Source organism: Gopherus evgoodei, chromosome 4 (assembly GCF_007399415.2).
Source record: "Gopherus evgoodei ecotype Sinaloan lineage chromosome 4, rGopEvg1_v1.p, whole genome shotgun sequence".
Lineage (NCBI taxonomy): Eukaryota > Metazoa > Chordata > Testudines > Testudinidae > Gopherus > Gopherus evgoodei.
The window spans coordinates 141748746-141775677 of NC_044325.1; the positions used below are offsets into that span (position 1 = coordinate 141748746).

General features: G+C 47.5%; 1 protein-coding gene across 1 annotated transcript in view; it reads right to left on the minus strand.

Moving 5' to 3' along the window:
• The window catches only part of LRRN2 (leucine rich repeat neuronal 2), a 107865-nt gene extending 80933 nt beyond the window's left edge, over positions 1 to 26932 (minus strand). Inside the window, exon 1 of the mRNA XM_030561526.1 lies at positions 26621 to 26932. The gene's annotated coding sequence lies outside the window, so the exon portion shown is untranslated. The remainder of the gene's footprint in view (positions 1 to 26620) is intronic.

Consider the following 26932-nt stretch of genomic DNA (forward strand, 5'->3'; position numbering starts at 1 on the left):
GTGATGGTGAAAGCCCCACCACTTGGGTTATCTAGAATTAGGCCAGACAAAGTATAGGCAAAGGATTTTGTAGCGAGCATCATGCCTACCACAAAAAGCTCCTCGGTGTAAAGTGATGTAGCTCCATGGATTTCAGTGGAGACAGACTGATTTACAGTGGCTGAGGATCTGGTCTGTGGTTTGGTGAAGACAAGAGACTGGTTATAGTGTAGTTGCATTACAGTGGCGAATGAGTTATTGATATTAGGCAGAGCTAAATTCATTGCAATTTTATGAACAATATGACCTGCGTAAGGCATCTATGGATAAGCCAGGAACTGAGCCACAGCTTCTGGATCCCAGACAAGTGCCTTAACTATGAGACCTCTACTTGACAGCAAGCCTTGAAACAGGCATATTGGCTAATGCTCAAACCAGGGTTCTGTGGGCTCAGTTCTCTGTTGCTGTGGTCACTCACGCCAGTTGCAAAGTGAGTGTAAAACAGCATGCCGAATCAGATTGGTGACATCTTACAGCTGCTTTGCATTGGAATAAATGAAGCACAGTGCAGGACAAAGGAGAATCCACTTTTACCTGCCATCTGACCCTCCGTCTATATGGAGTTCTCTCTCCCCTCCCTCATCTGACACCCCCTCCCACACACGCACACTTCAAAGGTAGGACATGGCCTTATTCTGGCATTACCTATGGACAGTTTTCTTTGTGCAGTTTCCCTCCTCCCATTACTTTGTAATGAACTACAAGTGGCAGCACAATCAGAAATCTTACACACTCATACCCAATGCAGCACCCACCCATGCACTACATCCACACTCATAGTCTCATATACACACACACACCCTACAGAACACATTCATGCCCCACATTCCCCTCAAACACATCACAGTACCCCCCACACACATTGTATATTACACCATCACATCCACACCCACCATCCCATACTGACTTCAGTGTGCACACATACACACCTCAGTACAGCTACACACCACACTTGCACCCACACAACACACTCACACCCATAACCTCAAACACATCCCCCCAGACACTACAGCACATGCAAACCTCACCCACAACAAACACATGACACACACCAACGCGCAACGCAGTCATACCCAAAAGCCATACACAGCCCAACAGCACAGGACACAGACACCACACCCACAACAAACACACCACACTCATCGCCACAAACCCCACATGCACATCCCAATATGCATCCCGACCTCAATTAGAGTGTATGAGGACTGAGTACAGTGTCGGATGATACTGCCAGTGCTGTTGCTATTGATTGCTTGCCTGTCTTCTCCTCCAGTCTCTCTGGTCCTGTGGTAGTTGTTTTGATATGAGGACAGGCTCCCCTGCTGCAGAGCACACCCAAGAGGGACTCATCTTTCCAGCAGCTGTTTCTGTGATTAGAACCAGGGGGTATTTAGAGCCAACTCCCTCCACCATCCCATAAACTGGAGTAAGATCATGTAGACCTACCTGAGCTATCTTTAAGTCTAGCTATCTCAGGGACCAATAGCAGTGAAGCCCATCTGGGACCCTGGGTACATATATGAGTGACTGCATCTTCACTGCTCCAGCTTGAGTACAGCTAGCTCAGGTATGTCTACATGTCATGCAGTCACACCCCATGACTGTAGTATAGATGCACCCTCGGTATTTTGCCAAAGCAAAGTGTTCCAAAGCCACAAATCAGGCTCCAAAAATCATGAGAGTGGCTTAAAAATAAATCAAGATTTTTATAAGTATTAAATTGGGGGTGGGGGGTGTCTGTCTGTTTTGCCCTCTGGTGTTTGAACCCTTAGGAGTCACATTTTCAAACTGTTCTCTGCCAGCACAAGGGCTAGGAATGTACTGCTGTTTTAAATGAAAGCTGGGGGGCACTGATGGGTGTTCATGTCGCACGCCCTGTCAGAACCCAGCCCAGGCTGGGAAAGCTAATGATCCCCCCAGCAGGCCAAATTTGCTGATGGATGCTGGTCACACACCACCTGAGGCAGGTTGCACATAGATTAAGAAGAAGAATGGAGGCTCGCTCTGTGCCCTAGAGATTCCTGTTGTGCTCAGCACACTAGTGCAGGGTGACCAGACAGCAAGTGTGAAAAATCAGGACAGGGTTAGGGGGTAATAGGCCTCTATATAAGAAAAAGCCTCAAATATCTGGACTGTGCCTATAAAATTGGGACATCTGGTCACTCTACACTAGAGCATGGCGGGTTGCCCTATCTTATGAGTGGCACCGATTCCAAAGCAAACCCCTTATGAAGACATGCTGCTCACCTCATCCCAGCCTTGACAGGAACAAAATAAGCAGTGATTTACCGCCAGCATCTCCCCACAAGCTGGATAATGAATCCCGTTTATTTGTTTCACTCGAGGAGTGCTGGGGAGAGTGCTTGGGAGGGGAGAGAGGAGGCAGATCCATTTAGAAAGGTTGGCTGTGTGCATGAGAGGAAGGGGTGGATTTCCCAAACATCAGACCTGCGTGAGATGTGAGACTTGCTCGGTTGCTTTCACAGTTCAGCTTAATTAACACGTCTAACAGTAAAAGGGGTTGAGTGGAAGGAGGTGGGGTAGACAAGCCAATCTCTAGCTGCCAGAGAGAGAGCTGTAAATTACCACAAATGCCAATAAGTCATTAGGAAGTGCAAGAAAAACGTAAGGTTGTCATGGCAACTGACATTCACAGCTTTTGGCCAATGTTCTGGGGGGCCATATTCTTTCATTCCTCAGGTGTGTGCACGGAACATGTTAGAAAGAGAGGAACAGCTCTGAGCTGCACCGGGGTGAAGGGGTGTGAGGGGGGAAGTACCAGGCAGAAGGGAGCTTGTGTTGTTATGAAGGGAATACTCAGACCTGCCAGGAGGAGTCTCAGCAGGGAACACCAAAGCTTTTGTTATAGCGCCCCTTTTCCTTGCCGTGTGCACATGTGGGCATGCGCAGATGGGCATGTATGTATGTGTACGAGTGTCTGCCTGCATTTTTATGTGTGTGCGTGTATGCATGGGCACATGCATATGCATCTGCATAGGTGAGCGCATGCTTGAAGCTCATGTCTGCATGCATGGGCTAAGCCTGACGGTTGTGTGTTTTAAGCCCCAGGTGATCAATGCATCAGTTTTATCCCAACTCCAGATTATGTTCCTAGCACTCCATAAGGGAGAGGAAGAATTGGGTGGGGGGGGAAGGGCTGTTCTTCAGGAGTCACTACCTCAGAACACCTGCTAAAGGACTTTGCCCCTCCACCCTTCGCTCGTGTTCCATTTACCTCACACTTCTGCCCCCCTTCAAGTGGAAAATTATTCAGGGCCAGACCCTGTTAGGTACCGGCTGCCCTCAGTGCCTAGCTCAGCTCACAGGCCCTTCAGCCAGTGGGTTAGATGGTTGAGACTGATGCAGGGAAAAACTTCATCTTTCGTTGTCCTCCATTTTGTGTGTGTGTGTGTGGTGGTGTGAGGGGGTAGTGGGGACAGCAGACCAAATAGCCAAGAGTGCTGGGAAAGGGACACAGGCCTTGCCACCTCTATGGGTACATCTACACAGCCAAAAATTGACACACAGCAGCAAGCCTCAGGGCTTGGCTCAACTGACATGGGCTTGGGCTGCAGGGCTACGAAAGCCATGCAGACCGTTGGGCTCAGAGACCCTCCCCTGCTCTGGAGCCCATATGTACACATGGCTATTTTTAGCCCTGTGGCGCGAGGACCAAAAGCCCAAGTCAGTTGACCTGGACACTGAGACTCGCTGCCGTGTAGATATCAACCATGTCACTATTTCACAGCTCTCCAATAGCCAGCATGAGACCCATAAACTGGTTTCATCCCAGGTCCTCGAGGAGAGGCAGCCACAGCTCAAAGCCCACATCTGCTCCCCCCCACACCTTTCCCTAAATTATTGGCACTCTGAGCAGAGATGCCAAGAAGGAGAGAATGGGCCATGGAGAGTGAGCTCCTCTCATGCCCTTAGATGGGGTCTATGGTGGGTTGTCCACCCCACGCAAGGCCTGAAGGGGTTAAGGTGGCCAGGTGTGCCAGTTAACCACCTAGGCTGTACCTGGAGGAGCAGCCAGGGAGAAAGGACTAATTAGTGTAGTGGGCGGGCCAGGGGAATTGGCACCATGAAAGGGCAGTGAATGAGAAGACTTCCTGGGACAGTGGGTCCTGAAAGATTTTGATACCCTGGAAGGGAAAACCATTTAGTGACCTGGCCAGAGGGCTGAGTCACAAAGAGGAAGCAGCAGCTCCTGGATCAAGAGAGGGGCTGCAGACAAAGAGAGAGACAGAGAGTAACGAAGTGCACCCAGTGGGAAGGAGTATCAGCCAGGCAGAGCTAATCCCCAAAACAGCCAGGAGAAGGTGCCATCGAACGGTGAGTAGAGTACCCTGTGACACGGTCCCTCCAGGGCAGAGTGAGACACACTAGCAAGGTAAACAAGGGAGACACCTGTCCTCCTGGCACTGCCTATACTGTACACATTCTGTGGACTTGTGTAGCACTGCAAGGCTATCAATCTCTCTCATATTTGTACGTGTGGGGGTTCACCCTATATTTGTTATAGCACTGGGGTAGCTGATTCTTTCAGTACAGGGAACGATCAAAGTTCCCCCTCTATCTGCTTCCTCCCTTCCCCTCCCTTCTCCAGAAGGGAACTCCAGTAGCCTATTTTCATCATGCCCTTGGAGCTGGACCATCTCTGAGCCAATGCAGGGGGATGCATGATGTGCTGGAATCCCAGGATTGCATTTCATGACACACTCCATTTCCCTTGCAATACCACTCTCCATTCCTTGTCCTGTCCTGTATCCCCTGCTGCCTGCCCCACCCCCACACACCACATCTCCAGTGCAAGGCAGCTTCCTACCTTCTGTAACTGTTAAGAAATGGGATTACAGCATCATGGAGGAAAGGCAAATGCCACCTGCGAGCTTTGTGGAATTAAAAATAAACCCTGCATGTTCATAAAGGGAAATGAGGCTTAGAAGGGTATACAGCCTGACTGCATCCGGAGAGAATTTTAAGCAGAAAAAGCACATGATGGAAGAATGTACATCACCACGAGGCTTGTTCTCTAAGTCATAGAGGAGCAGTTTGGGCAGAGCAGAAAGATGAGGTGAGTCATCCCTCAGGCTCTGTGATTTTAGTATTTGCTAATATAAGGTGGTTGAGCAAAAGGCTTAGGATGACCATATTTCCCAAAGGGAAAACGGGACACTGTGTGGGGCTGGCCCTAGAAATCCCCGCCCCCCCCCCCGCGTGAGGCTGTTGCTGGTCACTCAAACCTTGCTGCCCCCCTGAGCAAGGCTGTCGCTTGAACCCTGCTGGCCCCCGCACACACTGGAATCCTGCCCCCCCATGCCCTTCTTGGCCGAAGTCCTGCCTCCCCCCGGCATGAGACTGGCATCTCCGCTCACCCTCTGCACCACACCCCACTTTTTTGACAAAGTGGACATTTGTCCCATTTGCTTTTGCCAACTGATCAAATCGGCAAGAGCAAACGAGACAAATGTCCACTTCTGCCAAAAAAGTCGGGACAGCCAGGATAGGGCTTAAAAAAGGAACTCTCTCAGCCAAAATGGGACATATGGTCACCCTAATTATCAGCTCCAAGAAGCGAAGGTATTTTGCCACCAGCAGAAGAATCACCGGTGCTGCAGGAGAAGCCTGTAAATGCACTGGAGACCTTTAATTTCAGAAGGTCCTGCCAGTGGACTGAAACGTGCACATGTAACTCTCCAGCATGTATGTATTATGGGTCCCTCTGTAGCAATCCACAGAGGATTGTAGTTTGTTACAGTGCACACTACAGGAGGCTGTGTTTTTAGCTCAAGTTGTGTCAGTTAATGCTTTTGGCTCTGGAGATCCTCTATTCAATCCCTGGTGTGTCGGCCTATTCCCCAACGATCATCCAAAGCTGATGTTATATGGTCACTAGTGCAGTGGGGGCCCTTTGGGAGAAGAGAGCTCTAGGGCGGTGTCCATTTGTTAGAAAAAGATGTGAGACCTACCCTTCCAGCATGCCCTAGGCAATGTACAACTGGAGAATATCACAAATAAAAACAGTAAGAGGGCCAAAAAAAATAAAATGCCACCATAGCTAAACAACAGAGTAAAAGAGACTGTTAGAGGCAAAAAAAAAACCCACACCCTTTAGAAACTGGAAGTCAAGTCCTACTTAAGAATATGGAGTGGAGCAAAATCTTTGGCAAGGCAAGTGTAAAAACATAATTCGGCGGGCCAAAAAAGAACTATAAGAGCAACTAGCAAAAGACAGAAAAGCCAGCAGCAAATTTTTTAAGCACTTCAGAAGCAGGAAGGCTGCCAAACAATCAGTGGGGGCCATGGATGATCAAGGTGCTAAAAGAGCACTCAAGGAAGAGAAGGGTGTTGCAGAGAAGCTAAATGAATTCTTTGCACGGATCTTCACTGCAGAGGACATGAGGGAAATTCCCACATCCAAGCCATTCTTTTTAGGGGACAAATCTGGGACAGTTTCCCAGACTGAGGGGTCAGTAGCGAAGGTTCTGGGACAAATAGATAAATTAAATAGTAATAAATCACCAGGATTAGATAGTATTCACCCCAGAGTTCTGAAAGAACTCAGATATGAAATTATGGAACTACTAGCTGTGTTATGAAACCTAATGCTTAAATTAGCCTCTGAACCAGATGCACAGGATAACTAATGTGACGCCAATTTTTTAAAAAGGCTGCAGAGCCAAATCTGGGAATTACAGGCCAGTAAGTCTAACTTCAGTATCAGACAAAATGGTTGAAACTATAGTAAAGAACAGAATTATCAGGTTCACATATAAAAACAATATATTGGGGAAAAGTCAACATTGCTTTTGTAAAGGGAAATCATGCCTCATCAAACTATTAGAATTCTATGAGGGTGTCAGCAAGCATGTGGACAAGAGTGATGCAGGGGGTATAATGGACTTGGACTTTCAGAAACCCTTTGACAAGGTCCCCCAGCAAAAGCTCTTAAGCAAAGCAAGGAATCATGGAATAAGAGCAAAGATCCTCTCATGGATTAGTAACTGGTTAAAAGATAGGGAAAAAAACAGTAGGAATAAATGGTCAGTTCTCACAGTGGAAGAAGGTAAATAGTGGAGTCCTCCAAACACTGTTCTGGGAACAGTGCTGTTCAACATATTCATAAATGATCTGGAATGAGGGGTAAACAGCGAGATGACGAAGTTTGCAGATGATACAAAATTACTCAAACTAGCTAAGTCCAAAACTGACTGTGAAGAGTTACAAAGGGAACTCACACAAAACTGGGTGACGGAGCAACAAAATGGCAGATGACACTCAGTGTTAATAAGTGCAAAGTAATGCATGTTGGATAACATAATCCAACTATACATACAAAATGATGGGGTCTAACTTAACTGTTACTACTGAAGAAAGAGTCGTTGTGAATAATTCTCTGAAACCATCTGCTCAATGTGCACAGCAGACAAAGAAGATAACGGAAAATGTTAAGAACCATGAGAGGGACAGATAATAAGACAGAAAATATCATAATGCCAATATATAAATCCATGGCATGCCCACGTCTTGAATACCAGATACAGTTTTGGTTGCCTCATCTCAAAAGAGATTAGAATTGGAAAAAGTACAGAGAATGGTAACAAATGACTAAGGGTATGGAACAGTTTCTATATGAGAAGAGATTAAAAAGACTGTGGGTATGTATGTCTACACTACAGGATTATTCTGATTTTACATAAACCGGTTTTGAAAAACAGATTGTATAAAGTTGAGGGCACGCCGTCACACAAAGCACAATAATTCAGCAGTGTACGTCCATGTACCGAGGCTAGCGTCGTTTTCTGGAGCATTGCACTGTGGGTAGCTATCCTGTAGCTATCCCATAGTTCCCTCAGTCTCCCCCGCCCATTGGAATTCTGGGTTGAGATCCTAGTGCTTGATGGTGCAAAAACAGTGCCACGGGTGATTCTGGGTAAATGTCGTCACTCATTCCTTCCTCCGTGAAAGCAACGGCAGAAAATCATTTCACGCCCTTTTTCCCTGGATTGCCCTGGCAGACGCCATAGCATGGCAACCATGGAGCCCGTTTTGCGTTTTGTCACTGTCACCGTATAAGTACTGGATGTTGCTGACAGAAGCGGTACTGAAGTGCTACACAGCAGCATTCATTTGCCTTTGCAAGGTAGTAGAGACGGTTACCATCCTTATTGTACCGTCTGCCATGCCATTGTAAATTGGCAATGAGATGACGGTTATAAGTTGTTCTGTACCGTCTGCTGTGCCATTGTAAATTGGCAATGAGATGACGGTTATCAGTCGTTCTGTACCGTCTGCTGCTATCATGGGTGCTCCTGGCTGGCCTTCGCTGAAGTCGGAAGGGGGCGCAAAGACAAAAATGGGAATGACTCCCTGGGTCATTCCCTCCTTTATGTTTTATCTAAAAATAGAGTCAGTCCTGCCTAGAATATGGGACAAGTGTACTAGAGAACCAGTGTCCCAGAGAAGCAGAGAGCACAGCCACTCTGTGTCAGATCCCACAGAAATGATAAGCTGCATGCCATTCTAGGGGGTGCCCCTGCAACAACCCCACCCGTTGCTTCCCTCCTCCCCCAACCCTCCTGGGCTACCGTGACAGTGTCCCCCATTTGTGTGATGAAGTAATAAAGAATGCAGGAATAAGAAACACTGACTTTTTAGTGAGACAAAATGAGAGGGAGGAAGCCTCCAGCTGCTATGATAGTCCAGGCAGGACATTAAAGGGTGTGGGGGGAGAGGAGCCCAGCCTCCCGCTGCTATGATAGTCCAGGCAGTACAGAATCTTTTCTTTAGACATGAAGGGGGGGCTGATAGAGCTCAGCCTCCAGTTGCTATGATGAAAACAGTTACTAGCCGTTCTGTACCATCTGCTGGGGATGACCGGGAATCATTCCCATTTTTACCCAGGCGCCCCCAGCCGACCTCACCAAGGTCAGCCAGGAGCACTCATGGGCTGATGATGACGATGTATAGCAGTCACATTGTACCGTCTGCTACCTGGAAGGGGATGCTGGTGTTCAGCGCTGCAGCACCCAGTCTATCAGCAGCATGCAGTAGACTTAGGGTGACACTGAAAAAAAGGCGAGAAACGTTATTTTCCCCTTTTCTTTCAGGGGGGAAGGGTGTAAATTGACGACATATACCCTGAAAATGTTTTTGACCCTTCAGGCACTGGGAGCTCAGCCAAGAATGCAAATGCTTTTCGGAGACTGCGGGGACTGTGGGATAGCTGGAGTCCTCAGTACCCCCTCCCTCCCTCCATGAGCATCCATTTGATTCTTTGGCTTTCTGTTATGCTTGTCACACAGCACTGTGCTGTGGACTCTGTCTATCATAGCCTGGAGATTTTTTCAAATGCTTTGCCATTTCATCTTCTGTAACGGAGCTGTGATAGAACAGATTTTTCTCCTCATACAGCGATCAGATCCAGTATCTCCCATACGGTCCATGCTGGAGCTCTTTTTGGATTTGGGACTGCATGGCCACCCGTGCTGATCAGCGCTCCACGCTGGGCAAACAGGAAATGAAATTCAAAAGTTTGCGGGGCTTTTCCTGTCTAACTGGCTAGTGCATCCAAGTTCAGATTTCTTTCCAGAGTGGTCACAATGGTGCACTGTGGGATACCGCCCGGAGGCCAATACCGTCGATTTGCAGCCACACTAACCCTAATCCGACATGGCAATACCGATTTCAGCGCTACTTCTCTTGTCGGGGAGGAGTACAGAAACTGGTTTTAAGAGCCCTTTATATCGATATAAAGGGCCTCGTTGTGTGGACGGGTACAGGGTTAAATCGGTTTAACGCTGATAAATTTGATTTAAACGCATAGTGTAGACCAGGCCTGTTGACTGTTCAGTTTAGAAAAGAGACGACTAAGGGGTGATTTGACAGAGGTCTATAAAGTCATGACTGGTGTAGAGAAAGCGAATAGGGAAGTGTTATTTACCCCTTCCCATAACATGAAACAGGGGTCACCTAATGACATTAATAGGCAGCAGATTTAAAACTAACATAAGGAAGTACTTCTTCATACAATGCACAGTTTCAGTCTGTGGAATTCATTGCCAGAGGATGTTGTGAAGATCCAAACTGAGTTCAAAAAAAGAATGTTAAGTTAATGGAGGATAGGTTAGTCAGTGGCTAGTAGCCAAGATGGTCAGGGGTGCAACCCCATGTTCTGGGTTTCCCTAAACCTCCAACTGCCTGAAGCAGGGAGTGGATGACAAGTGATCAATCACTTGATAATTGTCTTGTTCTGTTCATTCCCTCTGAAGCATCAAGCACTGGTCACTGACAGAAGACAGGATACTAGGCTAGATGGACCATTGATCTGACCCAATATGGCCATTCTTATGTTCTCCATAGCTACATGTATCTGCCCAGCACATTTGAGGGCCACACGTAAAGCTGTATGAATAGATGGTCTGACTACAAAGCCCAAGGTCCTCCCCAGGTCCTGCCCCAAACTTAAGAACATAAGAACATAGGAACAGCCGTACCAGGTCAGACCAAAGGTCCATCTAGCCCAGTATCTGTCTACCGACAGTGGCCAATGCCAGGTGCCCCAGAGGGAGTGAAGCTAACAGGCAATGATCAAGTGATCTCTCTCCTGCCATACATCTCCATCCTCTGATGAACAGAGGCCAGGGACACCATTCTTTACCCTTCCTGACTAATAGCCATTTATGGACTTAGCCACCATGAATCCTGGGTCATGCCATGCAGGGGAGAGTGGGAAAAGGATATAAAAGGAATGATTAGCCATGCAGCTTGGGCAGATTGAAGGGGATGAGAAGGGAACATGGTAGCAGAGACATGGCCTGTTCCAACAAGGTATATCCAGTTTGTATTGTTTAAACCAATTTAATTTTCTTACCCAAGCCGCAGTCTGAGCCATCCCCCTCCACAGCCATCAAGGGCAAACGCTGTGCTCCTGTGCCAATAACTTGAGGGCAGACAGGGTGAGTTATGATATACCTTCGCCCAAGTGAAGGAGACAGAATCACCGTTCACAAGTGAGGAATTCTGTTTATTCTCAGGAAATTCATTTCCAGTTTATTTTAAATGAAACTGTCTAACTCTGAGCATGTGGAGCCTGATGGTAAAAGAGGGACCGGGGGAACTGATAGCAAGGGAAGGAGAGGGACTTCTGCCTGCATAAAAGCTGGATATTTTCTTCTTGGGGAGACCTGTCCTATGGCATTACTTGTTTGGGGGGATGCTGGGCTAAGGAAAGTCAAGACAGGAAGCCCGACTTGATGTTTTGTGATGAAAAATGGCCCCAGGTTTCTGGTGAGCCCAGATGAATTGCAGAAAGGAGCATTTAAAGAGCCATAATGCATCCTGAAAGCATAGGAATGCAGTGCACTCTACGCTGCTCTGTATAGAGTGAGAGGGAGTATTGTCTGGCATTAGAGTAGAGGGTTAAGGAATTGTGTGAGGAGGTGAAACAGTGACTAGGTGAATTTACCTCATATAAAATGGTAAAGGCTTAAATGAGTTTAATGGATCACACATTAGTTATCAATATATAATCAAATGTATACGCAATATAATTGTGGCCTAGTTTTTAGTGTGGCCTTTGAATAATCTTTTTTGGGAAGGAGTGCTAACAACGTCTATTTGACTTCCTATTGTTCAGTTTTTGGAATCTCCCTGATTCAGATACAGGACAAAGATCAACTTATGGTGACCTGCCAGGTATAATCAGGATAAACAGGGAAAGTCCTAAAAATCCCTGTCAGATAATAAGATTAAGAGCTTTGTTTTTGTTAATAAGCAGATAAACATGTTGTATAATCCTGTGTGTCATGCAAAATCTCATGTTTGATCAGACATTACTATTATATAATGAATCAGAAGAGGGGGTGTTGATAAAAGTAGAGTGTCATCTTGGGTATACAAAGTATGTGCTAAGACTTAAGCTTTGCCTTTGTTTATGTACACCAGGGATAGGCAACCTTTGGCACGTGGCTCTCCAGGGTAAACACCCTGGTGGGCTGGGCCGGTTTGTTTATCTGCCGTGTCAGCAGGTTTGGCCGATCGCAGCTCCCAGTGGCCATGGTTTGCTGCTCCAGGCCAATGGGAGCTGCGGGAAGCAGTGGCCAGCACATCGCTCGGCCTGTGCTGCTTCCTGCTGCCCCCATTGGCCTGGAGTGGCGAACCGCAGCCAGTGGGAGCCGTGATCGGCTGAACCTGCCAATGCAGCAGGTAAACAAACTGGCCCGGCCCACCAGGGTGCTTATTCGGGTGAGCCGCGTGCCAAAGGTTGCCGATCCCTGATGTACAGCCTTTTTTAATGTAAATGTAGCCAAACCTTTGGCCTGCTGTATTTCACCTCATCGCTGGGGTCTGGCATTCTGTACCTCTGCTGAAATAAATCTGTCCCAGGGATTTGAACTCTGAGTTAGCAGTGGATTTTGTCTGCTATGGCAAGTAGTGGTTGTCTGCTTTGCTAGGTTCCTAAAGTGAGCTGTGGGCCTTGTTGGTGATCCTCAAATATCGTAACAAACAGGACTCCCTCTGCCACTCATTCTCTGTGTGATCTTGGGCAAGTCACGTGGAGACTGATTTCTGAGTCTCAGCACCCACAATTCGGGCCAAATTTTTCAGCTGTGCTCAGCACCCAGCTGTTCCCACTCTGACACCCATGGCTAGATTTTGCAACCCAACAGCCAGCATTGTGAACAGTCCTGACAAACCTTGCCACTTTCAAAGAACAGTGCCTGAATGGGAGCTGACATCTTTGGATAATTTCTTCTCCATGGTGAGTGCTGAGCCTCCTAAAATTCTGCCCTTACCTTCTCTGGGCCTGAGTCTCCACAGCCTTACACTTTGTGTGTCCCTGTGCAAAGTCAATATGTGCTCACTTTGCACCTCCCACTGCCAGGGCTAGGTCCAGGGTTTTTGCCGCCCCAAGCAGCAAAAATAATAAGAAGAAAGCCACCATCGAGATCTGCAGCTCTACCACCATTGCTTCAGTTTTCGGCGGCAATTCGGTGGCTGGTCCTTCGCTCCAAGAGGTAGTGAGAGAGCCACCGCTGAATTGCAGCCGAAGACCCGGGCGTGCTGCTCCTCTTCGTTAGCCTCCAGAAGCAGCTGCTTGCTGGACTGGTGCCTGGAGCCGGCCCTGCCCACTGCTGAGACTTAGCTCATTTCTCTTTGCAAAGTTCTTTGGGATCCTTGGATGAAAGGAGCTACTGAAATACATTTTTTTAAAAACTAATTGAAACTGAAGGGCACAAGAGACTCGGAGATTCTGGACAATAAAATCATACAATAAGATCTGGAAAGCCTATGCCAAGGTCAAGTAGCATCCCAGTCACCAATGCACTGTACACTATATTGGTATGTAATAATTTTGCTTTCAGCTTGTGCTGACTGGCCATTTCCATCTGCCCTGCTTTGACTCCTGAGCTGTGAGTGACAATGACTTGCCTCTTCCAGTGCTCATTTTCCAGGGCTCATTTTGAGAAACACTTTAGAAAAGTGTCACCTTTTCCATTCTGGGCTGCTCTCTGCTTTTTCTCTCGATTCTTAAGCATCAAATTAGAGATATCTCTTCCTTCAGGGAGCACAGCTGTTTTAGAACGATGACTGCCCTTTTCCCCCCTCAGTGATATTCTTTTCTAGAGGATCTGCCCTGCAGAGCACCCACAAATATGAAAAAGCTTGTTCCAGTCCTCATCAACACAGAAAACCACAGGTTTGGCTGTCACTGGGGTACAATAATGTTCCCTGAAAATATTGGGCCAGAATCTTAGCTGGTGTAAGGCAGCATGGTTGTAGTGAAGTTATCAGACACAGGGGGTAAAATTCTGGCCTCAGTGAAGTGAAGAAAAGTTTTACTATTTACCTCAGTGGGGCTAGAATTTCATCAAGGATGAGCTAGGATGGAGCTACCTTGATTTACACCAATTGGGGATCTCAGTTCAGAACTTCCCCTGTAGCCAATGGCACTATGCCAACCTACACCAGCTGAGGATCTGGCTTACTGTATCTACCAGCATGGATTCTTTCTGTTGTACTAGCAGGAGAAGACACTGCCCTCTCTTTCATCTCCTATGGGAATTAGACATTCACTGCTGGGCATGGCCTTCTCTCTTGTGAGCTGTCTGCAATCATGCACACCCGATACTTTCCACCTCCCCGTGCCAATGGACACACTACCCACAGCTGGTTCTGACACTGCACGTGGCTTTCAAAAATATTATTCAGTTTGTCTCTGATTTATAGACATCACTTTCACCCTGATAGCCTGGGTGCTTGTTTGTGTAATTAGTTCTTTCAGATTTTCATTAGAAGCACGAAGCCTCTCATGTTCAGTGAAGGCAATGGAGCTATATTGGTTTGCATCATCTGAGGCTCTGGCCCCACAGAAAACACATCACAAAAGTTATTGAAATAGTGTCTGAATCTGTACAGTGCTGTCTACACCACAGGTTTTGAGGGGAGGAGAGGAGGTGCAGAGCTGTAGCCACCCGTCCCAGGATCACAGAGGGCATGATGCCTCTGCCAGGCACAGTCTCTCGCCGGGCTTCTTTTTGCACCTGTGAGCCGGGGCTTATTATCCATTTTCCTATAACATCTGCAGTAAACTTTTGGGGACAGGGACTGTCTTTGTTCTGTGTTTGTACAGCACCTAGCACGTGGGGTCTAGTAGTCCATGGCTGGGCGCTACAGTAATACAGATAATGATAACAGTTTACATCAGTGTAAAGTGGGGCACAACATGGTTCCTGCCATATCAGAATGGGCATGCGTCACCCCCAAATTGCACTGAGATAAATGACTGCATAAGGGGCAGGCGAGGGCGAATCAGACCCTGTGAGTGCACTAAGACAAAACAGATTGCGTCTTCTGTTCTGTAGGACGATGCAGATGGAAGACTCAGGCCACAGGGAGCTGGAGCAACATCTCTACCTTCCTTTGTGTCTGGCCCTTCACTTCTCTTCCCCTTGGCTTTTTAAAGTGATTTAACTCTGTAAATAGGTTATCCACAGCAACTTTGTAAGGAAGACCGTTTGTATGAAGGGCCCTATGCATAACAAAATTGCATTGGGTTGTGCATACTGTACACAAATCGAGCCTGACCCTGCTCTCACTGACACTAGTGTAACTCCAGAGTCACTCCAATGATACATACATCTCGCTATCCATTTGTCCATCCGTGCTGTGCTGGCTCTAGCCAGACACGGGCCATCAAACCATCTCTCAACCAGCATCCAATCCTTACTCACTAGGGACCCCATCCTGCAGGGGTAAGTGTCGCCAGAGTAAGACCTCATCTTACTCAGGCGACACTTTCATTGACCTGTATTGGAAATTTTGCCTGAGCAAACCCTGCTGTTGCAGCCCTATCTAAAAGTGAAAGGAAGCATATCCCATTATTAACAACCAATGTTACTTACTTAGATACAGTTTAGCTTGTGTTTTCCCCCTCACTTAAATTTATCAGCAATTTTTAAAAGAAAACCTATTTATGTATGACCCTCCTCCTTCGTAAAAAAAACCCTCCACCATTTGCAGCTCTCCTGCTGCTCTGTACTAGCACGGAAGCAATCACTGCTATTTCTCACATTGCAGTACTAGCAGCTTCGTTGGTGCGGGTGGATAAACAGAGAGAGATTTGGGGCATAAGTTATCGCTTTTAAACATAAACAGCCCTCTTCATTTAACTTCCATTAAAAACAGAAAACAACACGGGAGAAAATTCAGCGTTTGCCAAATGGAAAGGGCCAAGTTCAGTCAATATCTTGGGGGTGGGGAGGAGGATTATTTGTTGTGCTTCCCAGGAGGTGGGGGCGGGAGGGTTACAAACAAAGAGGGACCAACAAAAAAATTAAAAAGCCATAAAGACATCTGGAGAGTGTCACTGAAATCTCTTTGCCTTATTTAAATGGCAGTTTAATAAAAAGGAAAGAACAATAAAAAAAACTCAGTGGTGAAATATGACACTCCAGTGTAATCTGGGGATCGTTTGCATGATAGCCCTTTGGAGCCTTTCTGGCTTACTATGGTGGCAGTGAGAGATTGTGTAAATCCCAGCAGTGTCACAATGGAGCATCCCAAGCTTTTTATTCCTCTCAAACGTTTTAGATGGGGCCTCATTCTGCTCTGAGGTGTGTATTGAAGAGATCATTCATTGCATATCCTAGGCTTTACTGCAACACTAGCTGAGCACTGGAATGCACACAGGCAGTTACTGTCTCTCCTACCTGTATATTAAAAAAAAAAAAAAAAAGAATAACTGCGGACAGGGACTCAGGACTCCTAGGTTCTTTTCCTTGTTCCTTTCATTTAGTAGTTAGAGCAGGGGATTGGGGGTCTAGTCTTCTCTGGGAAGAGTGTGATCTACTGATTAGAACTGGAAGTCTGGACTCCTGGGTTCTTTTTATATGTGAGGGAATGTGACTTATTGGTTAGGACACGAGACTGGGGATCCTGTTTTCTATTCCTGGTTTTGTGAGGCAGTGTGTCTTCCTGGTTAAAACAGGTGAGTGGAGTCAGAAAGCCTGAGTTCTCTTCCTAGCTCTGGGAGATTTGTTAAAATGCCCCATGTTGGAGATAGATGCTTTACTAAGGCTTTTTAAAAAAATCAGAGCAGGTGATATTAAGTTTTTCACAGAAGCACAAAAGACTCTTTTTTGTATAAAATACTTTCCTCTGCTTGAACTTTAAAACAAACAACTCACATTTGGTCAACAGAAAAGGGAAAACAACAACAGTCAAGCTCAGACTTTGTGTGCCAACTTGAATCTTGGAGAGAATTTTTATGGCTGGTTATAAACTCCACAAAATAGTTTTATAACAGAACCTGGGATAGTCTCTTAACCCTAATGAGCACCACTAGAGTCTATGTGGGGTCAGAGGATACCAGAGTGCTAGAGGGGGAAATGGCTTTAGTTCTGAGTAGAGTTGGTGAATAAATAATTCAGCATGAGTAATGTATTGACTAAGTTTGTCTCTTTTTCCTGTTTGGGTGAAATGCACCCACTGTGCAGAGCCAGCATAAGCCCTAAGTACCACTTATGTTCCAATTAAGCCCTTTGTGAATTGTCTGGGAACAGATCCCAACTTTCCCATATTTATTTGTTATTCAGACTTACTCACCAAACAGATTCTGCACATAATTCTTGCTCCACACCTTGTTTGCAAACAGTTCACGGTGAGTACTTGATATCTGAAATTCAAGCTGTTTTTATAGGCCACAACAGGCCACAGGGTATGCTGCTGTTTCCCTTACTGGATGGACATAACTCTTAGAATCAGGTTTCCCCTGCATATAGCTGTGAGTAAAAATTCAGAACTCTTTCTGGAAATATTCTTCAATATTCCCTTACAAACATTCCTGCCAGTAAACTCGTTGGCTGGAATACTCATGGAAAGGCATTAGGCATGAACACAGCTGAACTGAATTCATTTGAAAATCTGTATGAACATCTGGAGGGAGATATCTGCACTATCTGCCTACCCCTAATCCCAGATGCCCTGTGGCTAGAAGGTAAAATTCACCCATGTGCAGTGGTCTATGTTCAAGGGGACTCAGCTGGGGCATAGTAGACATTGAGCTGTCTGCTCTGCACAAAGCTAAATTTCACCCCAAGTGAGTATGAGCAGCAGGTTTGGATCTGTTGGGCCTGATTCTTCTTTTGCTTGCACAAGTTTCATGCTCGGGTAATTCTATTGGCATCAATAGGCATCAGGAGCAACTCCTGAATTATGCCAATGCAGGGGAGAGCAGAATCAGGCCCTTTATTTCTGAAATGCTCCCAATCAAGGCAGGGGATGCCATCAAGCAGGGTGGTGGAACTAGGGATGCTGCTGCACCACCTGGCTTGCAGTAGTAATAACAAAAACCACATACATAGTTTCCATGGTTTCCATCAGCAGCACCCCTACTATCAAAATTGTTCCAGCACTCCTGCCATCAAGCTCAGCGGGGATTAGGAGCTCTGGAAATGCCACAATTGTCTTGGAGCAGTGACTCATGATGGCTGATGCTGAGATGGAGAGAAGTTGTCGCTCACAAATGAGCAAGCGTACAAACTTTTGAGGGCCATAGGGGTCAAGAGAAGCAGCGTGGCCAGTGGATAGGGCACAGGACCAGGAGTCGGGAAACCTGGGTTTTATTCCCAGCTTGGCAGTGTGACCATGGGCAAACCAAGTCACCTCTCTTTGCCTCTGTTTTCCCTCCCTCCAATTGGATATTTAGACTGCAAGCTCTTTGGGGCAGGAACTGTCTCTCACTCTGGGCATGAACAGCACCAAGCATCATGGGCCCTCCATCTCTGTTGGAGCTGCTTTTATAATGTAAACATCAGCCTCATATAAGAAGCAACACACCTTCCCACCTAGATCCCTGCTGGCCCTGCATTTCCCCTTGGGAGAAGTGGAAGTCAGAGGGGCTTGCAAGACCCCCATAGACTTAATGGTTTTAGATGCTCTGAGATGCAATCAGAGCAATTTTCTTGACCATTTATTGCCTTACTAAAACCCATTCATTGGAACAGCCTTTTACAAAACCAGCAATAAATATATTTATCGCAAAATACTCTACCCCATCAACAGTCTCCAAACCTGCATGTATATTTTACTACCTATACACTGATTGATGCCCTGGAACAGCTTCAGGCATTTAAACATCTCTCTCTCTCTCACTCTTTCCCTCTCTCTATCCTCATTTTCTTTGCCCTGAAAAAAACGTGAGGGCTGGGATGCACAGGAGGCATTCAAACTGCAGGGCGTCGTGGGAAGGACTCGTTGGGGCTGGAAAGCGGGGTTGTACAAGATCAGGATGCGTTGGCGAGATGTTGGAAGGATGCAGCATTGCAGGATGTATCAGGAGGTGCCTGAGGTGCACTGACAAGGCTATGGGAGCCCCAAAAGGGAACTGCAGAGGTTTGGACTGAGGTGCACTGGAGAATGTGTGTGGTGATCTATTACTGGAAAAGCAGGGGTTGCAGAAGGTCAGATGTGTGTGTACGACTATAACTTGAAAAGGAGGAGTGCTGCAGGTTAGGACTGAACAACATTGGCTGAGGTAAAGAAGGGAGCCTGCATGGCCTGACACCTCCCTGCCTGAGTCCATACAGCCTGAAATAATAGCTCCAAGAAGTGTGAACTTCCCCGTTCATCAGCCCACTACCACCCCCAGGGGGGCAGGGTTGTGGCATGGGAGTGGAGCCAGGGGGCACTGTGTGGGGTATACCTAGGAGTCTAGATTATTTTAATTGTCCTTGAGAACTGGGCATCCGAATCCCCTAGGTGGCTTTGCAAGTCGCACCCATAGTTTTTGTTGTTGTTGTTGTTGTTTTTAAGGGATGTGTACTGTGTGCGTCCAAAGTCCAAGGGCAGGGATCAATCCTTAAAACAGAAGAGATGCAACAACTTCTGAATCTCCATGTGGGCTACCTAGGGAGGTGGTGGAATCTCCTTCCTTAGAGGTTTTTAAGGTCAGTCTTGACAAAGCCCTGGCTGGGATGATTTAGCTGGGAATTGGTCCTGCTTTGAGCAGGGGGTTGGACTATATGACCTCCTGAGGTCCCTTCCAACCCTGATATTCTATGATTCTATGTGTCTAACTGTGCTTCCCATCACACCAACTCACCCCAGCAAACTCCAAACTCTGTCTGCATCTCTGATACATCTTTGTCCACAAACTCACCTGGATTTTCTCTATGAGAGGGCCAGTATGAGCCAGGATTTATCTTACTGTAGTAGCCAGAGGCCCCAGTTGAAATCTAGTGCCCATTGTGTTAGAGAGCTGTATATAGAACAATCCCTGACCAAGAGAGTTTACAGTCTAAATAAACATGATGTACTAAGAGCTGGAGACAGGAAGGATTATTATCTCCATTTTACAGATGGGAAACTGAGCCACAGAATGATTAAAGTGCCAGTGCTGCCGAGCACATTTGAAAATCTGATTCCATGTGACTGGCCAAAAGTGAGACAGGAAGTCTGTGGCGGGGTTAAGATCTGAACCCAGCTCACTTGAGTCCCTACCCAGAGCTTTAACCACAAGACCATCCCTCCTCTTAAAGGCAAATTCTGGTGTCATTCACTTTTATCTTGCTCTATTTTTAATTCACTCCAGAGAAGTAGCTTGCAAGCCAGGGTCTAGTTATTCTCCTTTTGGGAGGTTTCCAGTTCCAGAAGTGGGCAGAAACCTGTAGTTTCCAATGCAAGGGACAGGGGAAGATACTTCTCCTGGGAGTGACAATTTCATTTCCAGGAGGCTGCTTAGCAGAATCAGAGAAAGTCACTGGCACTGCCCACTCGGAGCAAGAGGCAGAAGGATGTATCATCAGTCAGTGCTCTGACGGCTCACTTCTCATTGCCTACAGAGTCCAAGCGAAATACTGATCTCCTGTATGTTTCCAGGCAAAAGGTCTGGATTGCAAAAGTGATTGGTTGCAGAAAGCTTCTATAAACAGGGAATTAATTAGCAAGCCCCTCACATGGTCCCCTCTGGGATTGCTTTCTGGCTGCCAGGGCAAGGTCTTCAGCAGCGTAAAATGGTATAGTTTCATAGACTTCATTAAGTCAGTTAGGTGCAACTGGACTGCCATGTTCCAAGGAAACTGTCCAACCAGCAGCATTCAGGGGTGACTCTAGGGTCTATTTTGGGGCAGTTCTCTGGCCAGTGCTATACAGGAGGTCAGACTAGATAATCAGAGTGGTCCCTTCTGGCCTCGGAATCTATATGTCTAAGACTAGCCAACATAACTAGGGGACTGCCTCCAGGTGAGCTTTGCAACAGGGTACCACAACACAGTCATGTGCGACAGAGATGCCAAAGGCACGGAAATCTGAAGCTGCCCTCACTCCCCCACTGTGGATGAGTAAAAAGAACTTTCCTCACTGAGGAAGCTTCCTCCCAAACTCAGACTGAACCATGTTTCTGAGGCTATGTCCATGCTAGGAGCTAGTGTGCAATCCCCAGCTCGCACAGACATACTGGATGAGAGCTAACCCAAGTATAAATAGTAGTGGAGCTGCGGTAGCCTGGTTAGCTGCAGCAGCAGCCTGCCTTAGCTGTGCAGAATATGTAGCTATGGGATTCGGGCGGGTTTGTATTCGGCACAGTTGAGCTGTGCTGCCGCTGCAGTTGCCTGGGCTATCATGGCTACACTATTACTTACGTTCATGCTAGTTCTCATCAAGGTTCTGACAGTATGTCTGCATGAGCTGGGAATCACACCCTTAGCTCGTAGTGTAGACGTTGCCTGGGAAACATTGGGATAATCTCCTCCTCTCTACCCACCACTTCCTTTTAATTTTATGGCAGCCTCTGAACTCGTGGCTTCCAGCTGGAAGTAGAGGAGCCAGAATATCATGAGTAAAGCTGTTCTTGGGATATGTCCAGTACGTCTTTTTGTTTGCCTGTCTATCTAGCTGTCCGTCCCAATGCAACTTGTCAGCTGCGTATGCAAGAAATGAGAATCACAATGAATCCCCTCCTAGGAAACTCTATCTGAAGCTTTCAGTCACCTGCAATCTCAAGCAAGGTCAGTGCTTAGTGGCCATCTTTCAGCACAGGACAGTGACTCAAAGTAGGAAAGGTGTGGGCAAAGAGGGACCCTTAGTGCACCAGGCCAGAGGCAACTTTATCCATGTGTAAAGAGTCCCATAGCATATTGTCAACAGCTGAGAAGGCAGCATGGGAAACCTTCTAAGAAAAACTGCTCCAATCAAATCCCTCAGCCCACTTTTGCAATTTCACGAGGTTCAGAGATGCACCCAGCCTTTTAAGTGCTTGTCTAGACCAAACCCCAAGCCTTCTGAGGTTGTCCCATCTCCATCTCTAGTTAATTCTTGGTTCTTAGGGTTATTTCACACACAGTTATATCCATTAGGGATGGCCAGGAATATGAGTCAGATCCTCAGCTGGGGTAAGTCAGCATTGCTTCATTGAAGTAGATGGAACTGAGTCCATTTTCACCAGTTGAGGATCTGTTCCTGGGAATTAGTGCCTTCCCTACCTACTTTTAAATGTGCCATGCAATGAGGCTCCCACCACTCATTCTGGGAGCTGATTATGCAGGCTAATAGATCTCATTGTCCAGAAGTTATTGTCTGAAGTTTAGGCAGAATTTCCCCCTTTTCCTAATCTCCTCTGATGACTCCCAGTTATATTCCCCTCGAACAGATAATTCCTCTGCTTCCCATGTGGAGAACTTAGGTGCTGACCTTGCTATGCCTAGAGTTACAGACCTCATTTCCTCTGCAGACATCTCTTGCTGGATGCCACCGGGAGCTCAACAGCACTGCTAAATGTGCCCATGCAGTGGAATGCAGAGGCAGCTCTGTATCCTGCATGCAAGTTCTCCCCTCCCTCTGCCCTCACAACTATCTCACTGCTGCCTAGGACAGAGACACATCTCTGGGCACATGTGACAGATAATGTGGCTCAGTGCCACATAATGCATAACAAGATCAGATCTGTTCTGGTTGGGTACAAAGGGTCCTACTCAACAAACTACGTTCATTTCCATTGTGCAAGTTCTAATGTGCAAGTTCCATTGTGAAAGTTCATCAGGGTTCTAATGACGCCACTTCATAAAGAGAGGTGGCTTTATCGCTGCTCAGCCCCCCGCCCCTCCGAGAGAGATAGACAATCTCCTTGTTTTTACATTACAGTCGCACGGCTATGGGAGAAGATAAGGGGCAAGATTGAAATGTAAGGGTGGGGGAATACACATCTCTTTGTCAAAAATAACCTAAGTTAAAGGAATGGAATTAATAGCAGGACAGAGATATTTACCTGGGCTCATTTCAGACCTATAAATGTCCCTTCTCCAAGGAAGGCAGTTATTGGACACAGAAGGTAGCAGGGTGAGTGCCCTGCCTTGCTGCTCCCAGGCTGTGTCTGTTCTAGGGATGAATAACAGCCTCTAGGGCTGTCCGTTGGCTACCTTTCCCCAGCAATAAATGCACTTTTGGGAGAGTCAGAGTCTCCCTGGCCGTGCACCTTGGGCAGCCATTTACATTAGTGCAAAAGTGATCACGAAGTGGTTGCAAAATGCTGGCATTCACACCTGTACACCATTACTGCATAGTCAGCGAGCCAGTGTGTTCTGAGTTGGTAGTGTTTGACACACACTTTGTAAGAGGGCGCAGGTTGCAGACAGATTGAGAATCAGGTCCTTTATTTAGATCCAGATTAGCAGTCTAGGTGTACGGAATCCTGCCTCAGCACAGGGAGATGAATTAGATGGACCTGGAAGTTCATTCCAGCCCTTCATTTCTGTAATTCTCTAAACTGGAGGGTTGGGGTCAGTTGAGGTGGCCTAGGATGGTGAGCTAGGAATAGGAGACAGGTGAGAGGGGCTCTCTCACAACTATGGGGGGAGCTAAGAGCAAGAGTCAAGTCAGAGGGTCAGGCTGTGTTTCCTATCCGTGAGTGGGGAGCCGAGAACAGGGGACAGATCAATCCAAACTTCCCTGAGCAGAGAAGGGGACTGGGGAGCAGGCAGCAAGGTCAGATTGTGATGCTATCACTGAGAGTTGGTTTTGTGACCCTACTGTGAGTATCAACTCAATCTTTTAAAGGCAGAGGATCTGACCCTGAAGCCTTTATGCAGGCAAAACTCACCCTGGATTTGCTAGGCATTTGCCCTACCTCTGGGCTGCCAGATCAGGCCTCTCGTGGCTGCAAGGCAAGGTGCATGGGGCTGCGCACTGGAACGCAATCTCAAACAAACCCATGAGTCTCCTTATACAGATCAGATGTAAAGTGGAACCTGCCCCAGCTGAAGAAGGGACCGTTGGACTCAGGACCCTGGCACACATTATTACTACCACTTGTGGAACATTTGCTAAATGCGAGGTGTGTGGCCGGGACTACCCAAAGCACAAAACTCCCTGCCCTGAAGAGCTCATGGTGCTTATACTTTAGTTGCCAGCTCAGGAATAAGGTTCTGCACTATCTGCCTTGTCTGCCCCATTGGTTCAGGGCCAGCATGGGTTTGTGAGGGGGTGAAAGGGAAGGAGATTCTTACAGTCATTCCTGCTGCACCATCTGTGCAACCCCCTTCCACTGAGCCCTAGGGGTGTCTCAGCCCTTTGGGAGGTTGTGCACAGGTATTTACCTACAAAAGCTCATGCTCCAAAACGTCTGTTAGTCTGTAAGGTGCCACAGGATTCTTTGCTGCTTTTACAGATCCAGACTAACACGGCTACCCCTCTGATATAGGAGCCTGAGTGTTCGAGGTGCTGAGTGCCCTCTGCTGCCCACTGAGACCAAGGGTTTGCTGCAGGTTCTTGCTTCACCATTCTTTCCCATTCCAGTCCTGGATAAGGGCACACCTTGGAATTGAGCACAGGGAATCCCCTAGGGCCATCTCCACTGGCCTGCAGCCTCCAACTTATTCAAGACCTCCTGCACAAAGGGCATTTTCCTTCCATTCAGTACCCGATCCCTAGTATCCACACCCCTCATGCACTCCCTCCCAATGGGGCTTGGCTCTCCTTTGGTCAGTTCTTCCTTGCCACTGTGAGGAGGGGACTCCCTGATATCACCAGGGCATGACTCTTTCTCTAGGCACAATCCTATCATGCTTGGAGTCTTAGCCAGGTACTAGAGGGAGCAAGGGACTTGCTGAGACCTTTCAAGCCCATTTTTGTTCCAGGCTCCTGAACAGAGTGAGAGGCAGAGTAGGAAGGAGAGACCTGGTTCTTGTCCAGGCTTCCGAGCAGAGGAGAGGGAGGGAGAAGACAACTGATGTCACTGCTAAGCATAGAAACACTGGAATCACACAGCTAGGGTGACCAGATGTCCCGATTTTATAAGGACAGTCCCGATATTTGGGACTTTTTCTTATATGGGCTCCTATTACCTCCCACCCCCGTCCTGATTTTTCACACTTGCTGTCTGGTCACCCTACACACAGCCTTATTTACACTGAGCAGCCGGGAGCACGGCTGCTACCTTTCCACTCCCCTGCAACCTGAGCCCCCACTCTGTTACTAGGGCGGGTTCCATGGCAGTGCTACCGGTGGTGGCGGGGGGGGCATGGGGTGGAGGGAGTCTATGATGGAACACAATAGCAGAGGAAAAACAAATCCCCATCAATTTGCTAGAAACAAGAGCTCACCCTAACCTTCCAGCTCAGCCTTGCTAGGCACATGATTATACACTGCACGGCTCCAGCAGGCTGGAGTCAGGAAACATCAAAAGAGGGCTGGGATGTTTAGCATAGCATTGGGAGAGGAGTGTATAGGGCGTCAAGTGCCTGCATGGCATGTGTGCACCTATGTGGGTGGGGTGTGGGGGGGTGGATGTGTACATGGGATGTGGGTGGTGGAGAAGGGTGCTGTAAAAACACAAACAGCAAGACCTTGCCAACACCATCAGTTGTCCTGGTGTTTCTTCTGCTGATGCCAAGGGGCAAGAGGGGGGAGCACGCACCCTATCCTCAACCGCAGCCTGCTTAACCAACTCTCTGCTACAGCAGCCTGATGAGACTGCTCCCTTCTGTGCTTATCACTGACACACGGGCTTCAGCCCTAGCTACCCTGCCTCCCCCTCTGGGTGCTGGATGACAGACAGACAGATAGCCATCTGTGTGGGCTTTCCTTTCCCTGAGCTTTGCGGGCTCTGGAGGGTTGATGGTGGGTGGTTCTTTTGTTTGTTTGCTTGCTGCCAGACTCTCTCCAGGGCAGGGACTCCCTTTGCAAATGCACTGGGTGCATTTGCAGTGCTATTCCAGAGTCAATGTCCACTGTATTCATCAGCTGCTCCCAGGTTTTGGCTTGAGGATCACTTTTTACTTTGCAGTCTCTTGTGCTCTACTCCGTTTTCCCCTCTCCCATCTGCAAGCTGAACTCTGTGCTGGCAGGGGTGGAGGTAGGAGGCTAATGGACCAGACTAAGTTATTTAACACAGCCTCTCTTCCACATCTAACTTCTCTTGTTTACTGGTTTCGGTTCATCTCAGTCACAGAAGGGTTAATGTGCTGGAAATGTTGGTTCCTGGCCAGATCACATCCGCTTGGTGTTCTTATTCAAGGCTGGATTCTGATCTCACCGACACCGATATAAGCCCACAGCATCTCCATTGCTTCCACTGGGGTTATTCCAGGTTACATCAGTCACTGAGATCCAAATCTGGCCCTGGATCCATTGATTCCAGTGGAGTTTCCAGATTTACACCAGTGTAAATTAGATCAGAATCAGGCCCTTAACATCTGTGCTGCAGAAAACCTTCCTTTCTATTGGCTGCCTTATCTGTCCCTGCCTCAATCTTGTTTTCCTCACCCGTTCATAGCACAACTGAAACACATGGGTATCACAGCATTCCCCCCATGCACCTCCCCCCAACCCCTTGCCCCTTTTCTCTCAGCATTCAGCATCTGTCCTAGAAATAAGAGGGAGAGAGAGAGAGAGAGAGAGAGAGAGAGAGAGAGAAATGCACTGGGGGAAAAACAACCACCACCCTACTCTGGGTGCCAGGGCTTCCCCATCCTCAGCTGAGAGTTGCACCACACAGCCACAAATGCTCCTATCCTTTCCCCATCTCCCCTGGCCTTCTGTGCACTGGCAATACCCGCCACCAAATAGATGGATCCCAACTTACCCTTGGACTCTCCTCTGGTCTCCTAGCGCCGCTGTCATTTGCCTGTCTGCTCCCTGACAGGGACATGCACACATCAGGTTCAGACGGAGCCCCGGAGCTGACAGACAATGCGGGGCTGCGGTTTCCTCCGCAGCTGGTGTAATGGACCAGCCAAAGCTGAGGAGTTTCTGCTCTATGCCCCCACCCCCCCAGCCCCACACCACACACTTTATTTCTGTTCTGAGATGATGGTTGGCCGATTTCCCTCTCTCTCCTGCTCTCTCTCCTTCAGCTACTTATCTGGAGGCAGCAGGGAGGGACTATCATTCTTCC